The sequence below is a fragment of the Anastrepha obliqua genome, chromosome 4, assembly GCF_027943255.1.
Source record: "Anastrepha obliqua isolate idAnaObli1 chromosome 4, idAnaObli1_1.0, whole genome shotgun sequence".
Taxonomy (NCBI): Eukaryota; Metazoa; Arthropoda; class Insecta; order Diptera; family Tephritidae; genus Anastrepha; species Anastrepha obliqua.
In genome coordinates, this window is record NC_072895.1 from 44698065 (window position 1) to 44715143 (window position 17079).

The following is a 17079-nucleotide window of genomic DNA, read 5'->3' on the forward strand; positions in this document are numbered from 1 at the left end:
TTAAATAAATACTGCTAAATAATATCCACGTGCAAAAAAATCAAGCGCCAGTTGGTCGGGATTGCCGCGTCATTCCACTTGCTTAGCATGGCATACATCAGTACGAAAAATGTTCCAAAGCAGAATGCAAAACCTTTGTGTCCCTATACGCAGTAAAGAGCGATAGATGGCGGGTGGTATGGCATACAAAAGTCACCCAATAAATGCACAAACCGCACTAGTAATAAACAGTTGCAGGCAATGTTCCGCATGAAGATACATAAAGAATATGCATATGAATACACAAAACTGAGAATATATGTTGAACAACTTGTACTTAAGGAGTCTAAAGCCAAAATGATAGGTCAGAATAATAATAAATCAGAAAACAATCGAATTCTAATGCCATACACGCTGGTAACCCTATGCAGTTCTGCACTCGTCCCATAGCATTTACATGCATATCTTCTTCATGACGCTTGCTTGGCCTGCCATGTACCGGCTGTTAGCATAGCGAAATAAGGATGTTGTTATGAAAACTCTTCAACAAATTCAAGGCAAATACTTACTTGCTTATTGACACTGACTGACGACGAGAAGCAGAGGCTGTTGTTGCAAAGGCATACGATGGTTGCGTTCAATGTAGAGCAGACGCCACAGACAGGGTGGAAATGAAGTGCAGCGTCGACAGCGTGTCGCTCAGCTTGGGGTGGTTTTCCTAGCTGAGCGTGGTACATATTATAGGTGTATGTGTTGTTAATGCTGCTTCTTTTATTTCTGCACACGCACATGCAACATAAAGCACATACATATGTATACTCGTGTATATTTACATGTTTATTTTTACGTATGTGCGCATGCTCTGTTATGCATAAAATTCTTAGATTATGTTTTCCCTATGTGGCTGTATTAAAACACGTTTTTCCGCTAGCAACCGGCAGGCGTTCGAATTAAGGGTGGTTGTTTGCAACAGCAGCAAAAACAACGCCAACACACTAGGCGCTTACTTAATCTCCTCTTGCACACTTGATAGCTGCCAGCTCAGCAACTCCTTTCGACAGCCATTCAGCCAGCCAGCCAGCCAGCCACTCCAACACGCTCACTGAAACAACTCCAACAAATGCGCTGAAGGTTACTCGCTTTATAATAAACTCTCAACTTTGAAGCCGGCGGCTGTAGCGCCGACGGTTTGAAGGCGTCAACTGCAACTGCGACTGCGATTATAAATGCGGAAAATCCACCACCATTTTTTTCTGGCTGCGTCTCAATCATGAGTCATTCAGGTGGCAGTGCTGTGGCTGGTGGCTACGAGGCTCGTATGAGTCCTTTTTGGTACGTACTCATCGAAACATACATATATATGCATTTTATATGTATGTATGCAAACATCTGAAAACACGCATGCATGTCGCTTGTGCTTTCTACTTGCCACAGTGTGCGTGTATGCGGCAGTGGATTTATTTTTCTGGCGTAATAATTTCAACATAGTTGTGGGCACAGGTACGCAAGCATATCTAGATATGTACTATGTGTTTGACATACGTATGTATACAGACGAGCATGAATGTATTATGTGTGTATAGGTACATTCCCTGAAGAAATGATGAGAATAGTATTACATAACTCAAAAAAAAAAAAAAAAAAATTCATTGCCTCTTTTACCGTTCACAAGAAAATCGAATCGAACCTTGGTTTTAATGATGTCTGAAGGGAGCACACTTGTGGGAATTACCGTAATTCAAGCAATATGCTTCAGTTTTCTGAGGAATTCCTTCTTCCAGAATGTGGTCAGCTTCAGTACATTTGCTCTGCTACATTCGTTAAAAGATGATGTGCGGTAATGAGGCTGTACGAACATTTCCTAAGTAGCATAATGGACCTTTGTAGCCAAGGAGTAAGACTGTTTTAACAACAGACCATCTCACCTATCCTACTAAGGGCCTAGTGAATAATATTTGCTTAGTGAATGTACCATATATACATGGGTAGACATATGGATCAATGATGGGTGCAGAGACAGGACAAAGTTGCGTGTACTTGATGTCAGACCCTGGACTCAGCATCACCATGTTCAAATGGCTTACCATTCTTGAAAAAGTTTTTTCTATTTTTTTTTTTTCAGATTGCTAAGCAACTTTAGTTTAAGTCTTTGCCAGCGAGCAATATAGGAATTTATTGCAGATTGACGAAAGGAGCATCCAAAACTGTTAAAAAGAGGCGGAAAACCCTGCTTCGCACTCTGCTGATCCTCATCCAGGCATATAGTGAGTGAGCGGGCAAACTCATCCTATTGACTATCGATAAGACTACGATTAGAAATAGGCTTCAGAGAGTTAAACGTATGACATTTATATGTATCAGCGGCGCTCCTAGAACCACACCCTCTGATGCTCTCCATACTCTTTTCTTGTTCCTCCCCTGGATTTAGATGGTAAATAGAATGCAGATAACACTGCTGCTCGGCTTGCCGCAACTAGTTAATGGGATGATTTAGGGGTTGCACACTCGTCTATAATACTGGGTCCAAAACAACCCTTTCGACTGTTGTTTGAATGAACCATACTTTAAGAGGTTATTTAGTACTATAATTCCAGCTAAATGTGAGTAGGTGGACAATATACCTGGTCGGAAAATCTTCCTACGGTTCTTTACTGATGACTCAAAGTCTGACGACAAAGTTGGCTTTATTGTCTACTGTAAGAAGCCAGAAGTAAACGTTTCGGCTCGTCTTAGTAATCACTGTAACGTATTTAAGGTTGTAACTACATCCATTAATGAAGGTTAGGCAAAAATGTGACTACCTTTAGGGTAGCCTATATTTACTCCGATAGCCAAGCGACGATTAAATCTCTTGGAGGATTTGTCACTAAAACCATCATTGCTCGCAAATGCCGGGGGTTTCTTAACGATATTGTGCTAGGGCATAGTGACATAGGAGAGAAATGAAAGGTAGAAAAATTGGCGAGAGAGGGCACTACCACTCCGCGCCCTCTTCATATGTTATAGGTATAGTCCTCTCAAGCTACAAACTGTGTGGTGTAAGTATCATTGCCACTTTAGCCAACACTACATGGCTTTATAGTCTGATAGGAAATGCTACAAAAAGAATTTGGTCAAAATGGATCGCCAGGCGCTACTTAAACGGTTAAGGAAAAACGTTTCTATGTTAGTTGCTTTGATCACAGGCCACTGTCTCATACGTAAACATGCTCAAAGATTGAACGTGCCTCATTTTGACGATTGCAGAAGCTGAGGAGGAGGAGCCCGTTAGACAGCTTTTCCTTTACTGTCCCGTCTGGCAGGCCACTCGGCTTATAACTACTTAAGCTCATAGTTCATAAATGATACCGATGATTTTAGGTATATAAGTGTCAGCCAGATTGATGGATTTGTACTTAAAATAGAATGGTTTAATGATAAACTGCTACTATGGTTTCACAATGGTTCGGCAACGGCCTAAGTGAGTTGGTTTAGAGACCGACTGCCACTTTTACCCACCTACCGAGTGGGTTAACTTAGAGTGTAGCAAGCATTGCAGTGTAGAAAGAACCTCAGATAGACCAATTTTTTAATTACCCATGTACAAGGAAAGAAATTAAATAGCTAAGTGGGGAGTTTATAAGGTTACTTTCTCATTATCTATGCAGTCCCAATTGAACGAATTGCCATTTGTATTGTCTACACACCGACAAAATGAACACCAATTTTTTTATGTGGAGAAAATGCGCAACAGCGTGAAAGAAAAAAAAAATTACAATCAGCAGGATTTTCTAGCAACTTAAAATTCGCAAGCTATAAAATCACATACCAACAAATTTTCTAGAAATTCTTATTAAAAACCTCCGATTTGGGGTGAAAATTTTGTGAAATTTTTCTAATTTAATCTTCTTTGCATAAAATTGGAAACTAGGATTTATATCGTTTTTGCCAGATAAATTGTATTATGAGCATTCAAAAAGGAAAAAGAAATATAGTCAAACAGTTAATATGCCATTATTTGTTGCGGACTGTAACTCTCGCAAGTGAGATGGAATTCCGGCTTTGTCTTGAAATTGTAGCAATGTCTGCATATATTTGGTGTTAACATTCGGTCTGGGCCAGACAAAAATTTAGCCATTGTAAATCTTAAACATTAGATATTTGACTGAGCAGTTTGAGCCAGGGGCATATTCTGGGGCAAAATAGTTTAGGTCTGCAGAGCTTGTTCTAAGATACTTAGTCTCAAATGGGCACGGAGGACATCTGAATGGAAAAGGGAGCCTTTGAAAGCGTGGATTTAACGTGGGTTGGTATAGCTCCTAACTGAACTAGTTTCACTCTTAATCGCAGATAATTCGATTTACCAGCTGGTTTTACGGCTCTTCAGAAATTTGAGTATGGTACCAATAGAATTTAGCAGCTGCTGCTGGAACTTGGATTTTTTTAATGCCTTTGAATTTTTTTACTTTGGAGCTAAGCCTTCTTTTTTTGGTGCAGCTTTTATTGTTTCTGAATTATTTATATTGTTTCTGTTTTCTTTTTGGTTCTACAAACCATTGCATAGTCATGGTAACGATTAACTTCCATTAGATTCGCCTTTAATCTTCCCTCGCTCCTTTGTATTTTGCGAGAGCTGCTACTTATATTTGGAGTTAAAGATAAACTAGTATTTGCTACGTCAAATCTGGCAACTGTTATACATATTTTATTTATTTTTTAAGTACATGAACATACTTAGAGCACTTTGACGGCCGAGTAATGATTATCCTTTTTACAGTAATTAAGAAATCGTTTATTATATTTATTTTTTAAGTACATGAACATACTTAGAGCACTTTGACGGCCGAGTAATGATTATCCTTTTTACAGTAATTAAGAAATCGTTTATTATTAAAGAGCTGAAAAAATGTTTTCTTTTCAAAATTTCTGTGGATTGTATTATTTGGAAGCACATATTTTTATGAATTTGATTAAAATTTTCGTTTCAACGTATAAGAAGAATAAAGGATTCCCCCGAGACCGAATGCGTTTATATGTGACTATCATTCGGTAAGGCCTGGTTTGGAAACTTTTTGTGGTTTTGATTTTTTTTAGTAGTGGTAACCCCAAGGTAGATATAGAATACCTCCTATTGCCTGCCCTGAAAAAGCTTCTAATAAAAAACACATCTGTCTTTTAGAGTCGGCATAAAACTGTATAATGAGGATTTAGGTTTTCGATTTCCTCTGTGATTGCCCTATTATATGGAAGGAGAGAATGCCAACTCTGAACAAACCACCGAAAGTCTCGAAAAACTGTCTGACATCAACAACCTAATAAGGTTCTTAAATCACACATACTGCCAATAGTCATGCTGTAATTAACCGTTAAACAATATTGTTAACGAGGATGAGGCAACAAAATGATGCGGAAGTGCGAGTTGGATTCTAGATGAATCACCACCTCAACTAACTAGCCTCAGGCGGTCATCTCGAGAACGAAATGTAATGAATAGAAAAGTTTATATTTTTAAGATTTTTGTTGTAGTCTCGAGTTTTTTACAATTTTTCATCTTTATGAAATTTGATCCTCCACTAGTTGGGCCCGCAATCGCCAACGGATTAATTCAATAATCTAACTATTATCCATTATTATCTATTTTTAACGCGTTGAAATTTTTGTTTATTATTCAAAATTCATTGAACTATAAAACTGCACACCCAGAGTTTTGCTAAAGGTTGAAATTTTGATGAGACTTTTTTTTTAATTTTGTACAAAGTTCGAAACATGAAGTTGTATGATTTTTGTTGTTGTATAAACTATAATTTTGTAAACAAAAGATTTAAAAATTAAATGAAAAATTAGTAAACTGCCTAAACTATTCATCATATGACGCTGCTATTATTAGGAACACAGGTGTATGCATACATTTGTGTGGTGATTGGCGCATGGAAGAGATTTGCACTTTTTGGGCTATAGTTTCTCCTAAAGTATAGCAAAGAATTGAAACACAAATATATGAACATACAAACATACATATTGCCCAAGATAGTTATAAGTAAAAACCTATGTTAGACAACAGCAAAGCAATCACTAGGATTTCGTAAAAGTGACACAAATTTGAAGCGAAACAGATTAGTAGTACTTAACAAACCTGAAGAGACATTTTAGACAAGCTTTGGCGAATTGTGATTGATGGGTGGTGATTCGTTTCCGATGACGGCATTCATGACACAAGAGTTTAGAAAGGTGTTAACGGATTCTCGATGATTACCATTTAAAGTCTGCCGAGTCTGATTACGGTTGCTTTACGGTTGGCATACTTTTTGCTGAATATCGTCTTAAAGCTCTAGAAGTTTACTCGTGATGTGCCGAGAAAGCTATGGCACTGTCTACATAGTATTTGCAAGGATTGTGGTTGTGGTAAGAGGGCATAACTTTAGGCTTTTTGATGGGCCCTCGTAATGGAGAGGATGTTCAGCCGAAATCAAGAGACCTCCCGTGTCTGCCTCACTTGTGGGTTTTGACAGATATGTAGCTTCTTTCAATACATCCTACTAGTCACATGCGCCCTAATTGCAGCCACTAATTAAGTACCAGCCTGATAATTGCCTTATATTGTACATATGTATATTACCAGCAAAATCTGCTTGTCTTTGCCTTAAGTGCCGCCGTCTTAACTTGAATCATGGAAAGTGTCGGTTGAAGAACACATAAGATTAAATAAAAAAGATTCAAGTAGAAATTTTGCAATATAGCCTCCCTCCTTCCCCAAAACTGCACTCTATGAATACCAAGTGTTAAAATCAATATTTTTTTCTATTACTACGGCTATTTCGCCCTCCGTTGAATGAAAAAAAATTAAGAATGCACATTGACGAAATTCAATGCTTTGCTTGTTTACTCAAATTTCGGTTGAGAAAATTTTTTATTTGGTATTGAGTTCAAGCAACCCTGTTGGCAGAGAACGTCAAAGTAGAAATTGGTTGATCAACACTGGCAAAAGCTTTACAAACGTTGGCAACAGCGAATGCGTTGGACTGCTGCAGCACACAAATAAATGGGGAAAACCAGCTGCGGGCGAATATTTATTCTTTCTTCACAAGTGTATGTGCGTGTATGTGTGGTCGTCTCTTTATTTGCGCATATTTGTCGAATTTCAACCCTCTCAATTTCCCAATGATGACTCCACTTCACTCTGAACGCGCTACAGGCGCTCTGCCGATTGATTCTTGTTATTCTTGCAATCGCATGCCCTTTTGCTCAGCATATTCCTCCACGTCCACTACTTGTATATATTAGTATTGTGGCTTTTGTCCTCCTGCTTCCATGTTTATATGTAGGTTTCCGTTTCCGTGTTTGCTGTTGCGTGACTGTCGCTATATGTTATGTCCTCTCTACTATGACCACTGTGTTTGGGTGTATGCTTGTGTGCGTGTATGTATATAAGTGTTAGTGTGCAAGCATCGGCTGTGGTGCCATCTGTTTTATTTGTCTGCATTTATGCCTGTGGGGGTGGAACGCCTGTTTGGCTGGACGTCTGTTCGATTTTGTGTTGCCGAAAGCTAAATGAATTTTTCTTTGCTTGAAGTTTATACGTACATATGGACCTGTATACGAGGTGTGTTTAAAAAGTAAGGTAATTTTTGAAGTTTTACGCGCAATTAAATTTGATTTTTGCTCGTTTTTGTGTTGTTGGGGTGGGACACATGTCCTGAACAAACGCTTAGAGTTTCAACTATACACCCGCCTAAATTATTATAAAGGCACCACGTATTGACAAGTTTTATGTATGTATCTATTTATTGTAGTTTTTAATTTCAATTATTCCTTTTTTTAAATTAAAATATAGTTCATTGCATACTAAATTCCATAATAATCCAAGTTTAAAACTTTGTGCAAGATTTCTAAAAGTTCGACAGATTTTCTACAACATTTTTAATCAGAATTAAAAAAAAAATTGGGTACGCAGTTTAGTGGCGCATTAAATTTTAGTTCAACAAACTGTGAGTTTAAAGTCGCTCGAAATTTTCGTTGATTTTTAAAAAATTTTTCTCTATGAAAAGGTAGAGATTAGCTGCTTCGTTGAAAGGACTTAGACCATAGCAAAGCGCTTTTTGGTCAGAGGAGGTTCGAAGATTGGTAAAAGCGTTGGCGCAAGGGTATATTACAAGAAGTGGACTACTTCGAAGTGGAAAAAAAAGATATTAATACATTAATTGTAAATATTTTGCAAGAAAAATTAAAAGTCCCCTTACTTTTCGAAGATACCTCGTACATACATACATTCATACAAACCATTACTGGTGTCTGTAAAGTTTGTTTATTGTATATTATTTATGTTTGCATTGCATTTAATATATGTCTATTAGCCTGCAAGTTAATATGACGTCATAGTCTTCTGTCTAAACGCCGAAAAGCAGTAAAACATGGAATGACTTTGCTCTGTGTGGCTTAGATAACAAATATCCGTTAGGCATGCATATATATAAACTCATAATATATGTTTGTTATTTTCAAACAAATATGCATAATTTGTAAACTTTGGTGAGACAGCATAATAAAAATCTATGACGTGTGACTAATGTCCTTCATAGGACATTAAGTGAAATTGAATTTATGGATTAAGTGACATATTTGAATATATTAGAAACTAGCCACATTTAGCAATATTGATTGCCCTTGGTTTCATTGAACAAATACACCTCCACTTACATACAAATATTTTGAAAACCTTACGGACTATTAGGATTCGTGTTGTTGTATCTCGATTGGGTGTGAAGTATTTTATGCACGTATATATGTTTGTGTTCCTTAAAGTAACACATGTGGTTATTAATTTGATTACAGGTATGACTCATTGAGTGACGATGCATGTGATTGTTGACGCATTACACCCTACGACAAAATTTTATTTTATTTTTTTTTTTCATTTGAAGTTTACATTGCGACTAGTTACAAAGTAAAATATTAGTAACTAACTAGCAATTTGTTTTGAACTTATAATATTAGACTCCAACTATATTTCATCCAAACTGGTCCTACAGTGTAGAGAGGAGTTGAAACTGCTCAGCCATTGGCTTGAAATTACCCTGATATGGGTTCCCGGTCATAGGAACATACGAGGCAATGAGATAGCGGATGAGCTAGCACGAAAGGGCTCGACACTAGACATAGCAGAAACGGTGGCAGTTTCCACCCCACTGAACACACTAAAAGCATCTATTGCTTCACACTATCATGCTTTAGCCGAAAGAAGATGGAAGCAAATACCTACATGTATCACAACAAAAAACACATGGCCGTCATATAAAATCCAAAGGACGAATGACCTGTTAGGATGTTCTCGGCCAAACATTTCACGTATCACTGCAACCCTTACAGGACATTGGAAAGTAGGGGATCATGCAGCTAGACTCAATCTACCCTTCAATCCTATCTGTAGAAGCTGTCAAGCGGAAGGGGCGAAGGAAAGTCTGTTCCACTATTTATGTGAATGTCCGGGACTAGCCAGGCACGACTCCGATCCTTCGGTAAGCCTTTCCTACAGCAAATTAAGGAGATCTCAGTCATCGAGATAAAGGATTTGCTCCTATTCTTGGACCTCACTAAATGGATCTGTCACTTGGAAAACAAAAAAAAAAAAAAACATCTCATCATTTCACGAGATAGTGGTAGTAAAACGGTGCTGGTCACTAATTAGGAGCATTTCAGCTAAGAAATGTTCAACCACCTCAACAACAACAACAGCAACATAATATTAAGTACATACAACACTTAAGGTGCGATTCTATTTAGTCCATTAAGTCTTCGGATTATATGCCGTCAATCTTTTTCTCCGATTCGTTGGATTAACAAGAATAGACGTGGCTTTTGCTGTATTTTTTATTGTATCCGCTACCGAATCAATATTTAAATCACGCTTGAACTCGGATCGGATAAACCATATAGTAAAGACTGCACATTTAATAATTTTATTCTGGCACCTTTGTAGAATTTGAATATTGCTTTGACTGGAGCAGCCCCTTAACTGTGCGTCGAAGGACCAAATAGGCTTTAAAATTTGTTTATATAGTACTATATAATATTATTTTATTATTGATAGATAGTGCTGATTCCTCTCCCATAAACCAATACATACTTTATTTCCATTTCTTCTTTCACTTTCTTTACATATGCGTTCCATTTTAGCTTGGCGTTTAGCGTCATGCCCAGGTATTTTGCAGTATTTAAGTAGGGAACTTGTGTAACATTTATGTATGTTTGTATATTGGAATATACTTGATTTTGTTCTGGGTGAAGTTTGTATACGCAGATTTGCTTTTGTTTAATTTAATATGGCATTCATTGGCCCAGTCGTATACTTCATTTATGGTTAATTATAGGTAGTTGTGATGTCGATGCATTTTCCTGGTTCCTTTCGAAAGAATAGCTGTAGCATCAAAAAAAGTAACGAGTGATTTTTTGCTATTATCTTTTTAAACAGCAGACGCACGCTTCGTGTTTTGTTTCACTGTCAAACTTTTTCAGTTTGATCTATAATTTAACCATGAATCGTCTTACAAACAAACACCACTTGCAAATCATTGAATTTTATTATAAAAAAGCGTGTTCTGTTAAGAAAGTTTATCGCGCGCTTCTTCCATTTTATGGTCAGTTTAATCGACCCACTGAAGCGGCTATTCAAGCTATTGTGATTAAATTTAGAACCAAATTTACATTATTGGACATCAAACCACCAACACGCTTACGTAGAGTGCGAACTGAAGAAAATATCGCAGCTGTATCGGCCAGTGTCCATGATGACCATCAATTATCGATTCGTCGCCGTTCGCAGCAATTGAGCCTCTGTTTACTCAACAACGTGGAAAATTTTGCGAAAGGATGTATGTAGGTGTGAAGCCTTTCAAAATACAGCTGGTGCAAGAATTGAAGCCGAACGACCTACCGCAACGCAGAATTTTTGGTGAATGGGCTCTTGGAAAGTTGGCCGAAGATCCACTTTTTTATCGAAAAATTGTGTTCAGCGACGAAGCTTATTTTTGGATCAGTGCGTCCGTAAATAGGCATAATTGTCGATTTTGGAGTGAAGATCAGCCAGAAGAATTGCAAGAGCTAACAATGTATCCAGAAAAGGTAACAGTTTGGTGCGGTTTATGGGCTGGAGGTATCATTGGAAAGATGCTGCGAATCGTAACGTAACTGTGAATGATGAACGCTACCGTGAAATAATATCCAACTTGTTTTTGCCCAAAATTCAAGAGCTTGACTTGCATGATATGTGGTTTCAGCAAGACGGTGCCATATGCCACACAGCACGCGTAACAATGGACTTGTTGAGAGGCGAGTTCGGTGAATATTTTATTTCACGTTGGGACCTGTCAATTGGCCACCCAGATCGGGCGATATAAAGCCTTTAGATTATTTTTTGTGGGGCTATGTTAAATCTCATGTCTATTCATACAAGACTGCTTCAATTAACGCATTGGAAGACAACATTAAAGCATTTATATGTGAGATACCGGCCGAAACATTGGAAAGAGTATGCCAAAATTGGAGTAAGCGGATGGATCATTTGAAGCGCAGTCGCGGTCAACATTTGCATGAAATAATCTTCAAACATTAAATTCTTGAATTTGAAAAACTTTCCTATAGCTCTTTAAAAATCACCCTTTAGCTATTACGCATTTTGGATTGCATGGCAGATCACATGTGAAAAGCAAATATAATAAAGAACCAAACACACTTCGTTGAGGAACCCCTGCTTTCATTTTTTTAAAGCATGAATATGAATCTTCTTTTTTTACTCTGAAGTCGTCGTCGGATAAATACGAACGTAGGGTAATGAAGTACTGCTTATTTTCTTCAGTAGCCCATAGTGGCATACTTTGTCTAACGCATTGGAGACATCAAGGAATACCACATAGTATGTTTTTCTTTCTTCAAAAGCGTTTTCAATTATTCGAACTATCCTACGTACTTGATCAATAGTCGAATCTTTCGTTCGGAATCCAAATTGCTGCGTCGGCAAAATTTTTTTGTTTTCTATTATTGATCCTTTTGATTAACATTTTTTTCACCATTTTCGATAGTATTGGAAAAAGTGAGATAGGTCTGTATGATGTTAGTTATGAGCAGATTTGCCTGGCTTATTAAACATAATGACTTCGAAAAAAAAAATTTTTTTTATTACCCAGGAAAAGTTACATGCGCGCGTGAAACTTTATATTTTTTATAGTATTACTGCAGCTCAGTTTTTCATTTTTTTATCAATATAATTTTTTAAAAAACTTTAAAGTCTCAAAGGTCTAAGTTAAGGGCTCTTTTTATGACATTTATATGGATATCAAACAAAAAAGAATTTATTCCGCTGTTAAAATTTTTTTTACGCTAGTGGAAAAATTATAGTAGTGCAGCGCACTCAACATTCTTCTTACGTCTAGCTCCATTATCGGATCTGACTTTATGTGGATATCAAATCTTCTTTTCGGCTAAAATGGATTTCAATCCCGGCGACTTCATTTAAATCTAAAAGCTAAAAACTATATTAAAAAAAAATAAATAATTGGCGCGTACACTTCTGTTAGGTGTTTGGCCGACCTCCTCCTCCTATTTGTGGTGTGCGTCTTGGTGTTGTTCCACTCAGAGGTTTGCCATTGCCTGCCGAGGGGCGACCGCTATTAGAAAAATGTTTTTATTAATTTTGCTTTCACCGAGATTCGAACCAACGACCTCTCAGTGAATTCCGAATGGTAATCACGCACCAACCCATTCGGCTACGGCGGCCGCCAAAACTATATTAGCTCATATAAAATTGACGTTGAGAAATTCAGATTGAAAAAAGAAATAAAAAATGCTAATTTTTGTGAATTTGAGAAATTATTTCTAGGGCAGCAAAAACTTGAAGAAATATTGCATGAACTGTTTCAAGCTAAAAAGAAAATGTATTGCAAAAAATATTTCGCCGAATAAAACCTTCTACAGCTAACATCAGTTGCAAAGCTCCAGGCAGACGTTATTTTCAGCATACCGTTCCCCAAGCATCACTCTTAAAGCAAAAATATGCATCTTACCAAATTAAATATTTATTTCCACACTAAGTATGTTGCCCATCATGAACCGCCCAGCCTTGGTGGTTGCATGCCGTTGGCGGCTGATGAAGCAAGCATATGCTGCAAGAAGCTGGTAAAAACGGAAATTTACTACACACTTTATTCAAAATCATGCAAAATTGTGGGGATTTTACCTAACATGCAGCGTACAAGAGAGAAAAATCGTTACAAAGCATTAGTAGAAGTCTCGAAGGGAAGGCAATAAGAAATCGCTTGCAAGGGGAGAAAATCATAAGAGGTGATTAACCTTTAATTACATAGTTACCATGTAGATTATCAAGTGTACTACGGATGTTAGTACTTGTTTGTATTTGTTCTTATAAATCGCTATATGAACGCTTCTATGTATTTGGGCAATATGTTGCATGACTCAGCTGCTTAAGACATTCTTCAAGTAAAGACAGTCAGGTTGTGCAATTTGCAATGCCCGTTTTTCATAGGAAGACTATCATCATCATCATCATCAGAGTTCCTCGAGCTCGTTGCGGAGTATAGGGATACAACAGGGTCCGTGTAAAGTTTCTAGTCTCCCATCGGACGCATCCAAAATAGCGCATAGGGAAAACCTCAGAAGATATGCAGGTTAGGTTATAATGGTTGCCCAGAGAGTAGGGTCCACTTGGACGAAATAGTTTGGTTCGTCCTTTGTGATACCATTTAAGGACAGAGAAGGGGGAGGAAGGGAAGGGATGGGGGAGTGGTGAGTGATTGTGGACTACGAACGGTGACTAGTCCGCGGTTGTGTTAACCTCATTATGCTGCTGATGTAGTTCATCAGTTTTTTGTTATCAACACCTGCTATATCAGCAGGCGCAGAAAAGAAATGAGAACCAAGATACTTGAATCTTAGTCCCGCGAAGGCAGGGCAGCTAAGGAGCATATGCTGAGATGATTCCACCTCATCCTCCATGCAGCTGTCGCAAAAAGGACTCGAAGTGATTCCGAGTCTCACGGCATGTGTACCTCGCGGACAGTGCCCCGTGATGATGCCCACGAAATTTGAGAGATGACATTTTGTCATTCCCAGGATATCCCTCGAACGCCTCCTATCCAAACGTGGCCAGAAGGACTTCGCGACCCTACACGTTCGTGTACTTGCCCAGCGTTCGCTGAGTTGGTGCATAGCCCAGCCTTCCAGGAGTAGAGCGCAGGTTGTCAAGGGGATCCCGATCCTCTCCTTTCGCGGGCACATTGCCTCACAGGTCCCCTGTCTGGCCAGCTCGTCGGCTTCGCAGTTTCCTGCAATGTCACTGTGACCAGGTACCCAAATTATCTTTATGTCGAAGAATTCTGATGCAATCGAGAGTGAGACCAGGCATTCCCTGACCAGCTTCGAATGCACCATAATAGAGCCTAGGGCCCTGATGGCCGCTTGGCTATCGGAGTAAATATTTACCCTCTTAACAGTTGTTACGCAAGTAAGTAGCCAGTCAGCTGCTTCTTTAATTGCGGCCACCTCTGCTTGGAACACACTGCAGTGATCCGGTAGCCTGAATTTGAGTTTGATGGGGAGCTCTTTGCAGAATACTCCTCCTCCAACCCTACCGTCCAACTTCGAGCCATCCGTGAACAGGTTAACGAGGCCCTGTCCCCAGGTGTTGCCCCCGGTCCACTCCTCCCTTGGTGGAATATGGGTGGAGAAACTTCCACTTGGACTTAGCGAAGGCACACACTGGTCCGTCGACGAGGGGATGAACTCAAAGTTTCTGAGGATGCTTGAGTGCCCATATGTGAGGTTGAGCTTATAGCCCAAGCCCCTCAGTCTGATTGCGGTACGAGCAGCGGCAGTTCTGCCTGCGATGTCTATAGGTACCACGTTTAACATTACGTTAAGCGCCAGAGTAGGAGTAGTTCGAAGCGCCCCACTGATTCCAATGAGTGCAGACCTCTGGACTCTCTCTAGCTTTTTGACTGATGTCGTTCTCTCTAGTGAGTTCCACCAGACAGTGACTCCATATAACAGAATTGGCTTTATTATGGTATTATAGAGCCAGAATACAACTCTGGGCGAGAGGCCCCACCTTTTGCCAATTGCGCCTTTGCACCCATACAAGGCGATTGTTGCCTTCCTTACTCTCTCCTCAATGTTGGGCTTCCACGTCAGCTTACTGTCAAGGATTAGACCTAGGTACTTCACCTTGTCAGAAAGCCCCAGCGGAGCGCCCCCCATCGAGGGGAGCTGAGCTCTGGGTATTTTGTATTTCCTCGTGAAAAGGACGAGCTCCGTCTTAAGAGGATTTACTGATAAGCCGCAATCTGCTGCCCATCGAACAACTACGTTCAGATATCCCTGCATTAAATCATACAGGGTATCTATAAACTTTCCTCTAACAATTAATGCCACATCATCCGCGTAGGCAATCACCCTACAGCCCCTCCTCACCAGCTCCTCCAGCAAGTCATTGATAACAATGATCCAGAGGAATGGTGAGAGAACCCCGCCTTGCGGCGTGCCTCTGCTCACCTGCCGGCGGAGAGAGACGCCGCCCCACTCTGCCACGACCGTTCTGTCGCTGAGCATTCTGTAGATAAACCTGGAAAGATCGGCTCCGACCCCCAGTCTATCCAGAGCTTTAGTGATTGCCTCCGGGAGGACGTTATTAAAGGCCCCCTCGATGTCGAGGAAGGCGCCAACTGCGAGTTCTTTCTGATATAGAGATTCCTCAATATCTTTAACAATTGTGTGCAGAGCAGATTCCACTGATCTGCCCTTACAGTAAGCATGTTGGGTGTGCGACAAACGCCCCCGAGGAATTCCGCTTCTTATGTGTAGGTCAATCAACCTCTCAAGGGTTTTCAGCAAGAAAGATGAGAGACTGATTGGCCTAAAGTCCTTAGGGGAGACATGTGAGCTCTTGCCAGCCTTGGGTATGAACACGACCCTCACAGCCCTCCAAGATCCCGGTATATAGCCCCTGGCTATGCAGCTCGCATAGATAGGGCTCAGCCAGCGGCATGATACCCCTACAGATTTCTGTAGTTGGGCAGGTATGATGCCATCAGGACCAGGTGACTTGAAGGGCCCGAAGGATCCAATGGCCCAGGCCAAGCGGTGCTCATCCAGCAGCCAGCCCCGGTTCTGAAGACAGATTGGTGTACTTCCTAAGCTGGTGCTGCTGGATACCGGATTCGTCGGAAAATGAGCGTCGAGAAGCATTTTTAGTGATTCCTCGCCGCTCATCGCCCATCGTCCCGATTCATCCCTCAGGTATCCCAAGGGAGCCGAGTTCCTCGTGAGTATTCGTCTGAATCTTGAGGACTCATGACAGCCCTCCACGCTTCCACAGAAGTTCCTCCAAGAGTCCCTCTTGGCCCTCCTAATTTCGGACTTGTAGATTCCAAGTCCTACTTTATACAGTTCCCATCCTGAGGGAGACTTAATTCTTTTAGCCCTATTAAAGAGGCGCCTGCACGAGGCCCTAAGCTCAGAGAGCTCTGCTGTCCACCAAGGTGGTTTCTCCTTCTTAGGGAGCGTTCTAAGTGGACATGAGCTTTCAAGAGCCTTATTACAAGCTGAGGTGAAGATCTCCACCAGATCATCGATCGCTCCCTTCGAGAGATCTAAGTTTTCCCTGGGTGCTTCGGGTAGAAGGTTTAGCAGATTCCTGCCGTAAGTATCCCAGTCCGTTCTCCTCAGATTCCTGTAGGAGGGTCTTTTTGGACGAGTTTCAGTGAGAGAGAATTGAATATACCTGTGATCCGAGAAGGAGTGGGTGTTAAGCACCCTCCAATCGGAGATTCGGTTTAACAGTGAGGAGGAGGCCAGAGTAAGATCCAGCACCTCCTCCCTGGTTGCGGTAATGAAAGTGGGGTCCTTACCCCTGTTGCAAATAAACAAGTCTTCGTTTAAAATAAAATCAAAAAGTGACTCACCTCTTGCATTTATGTTGGAACTTCCCCAACAGGTATGGTGGGAATTTGCATCCGTCCCTACAATAACGCCGGTTTTCCTGCGCCTCGCTTCTGCCACGGCTTCCCTCAGCATCATCGGAGGTGGCTCCACCTCGTCCTCATGCGCCATATAGGCCGA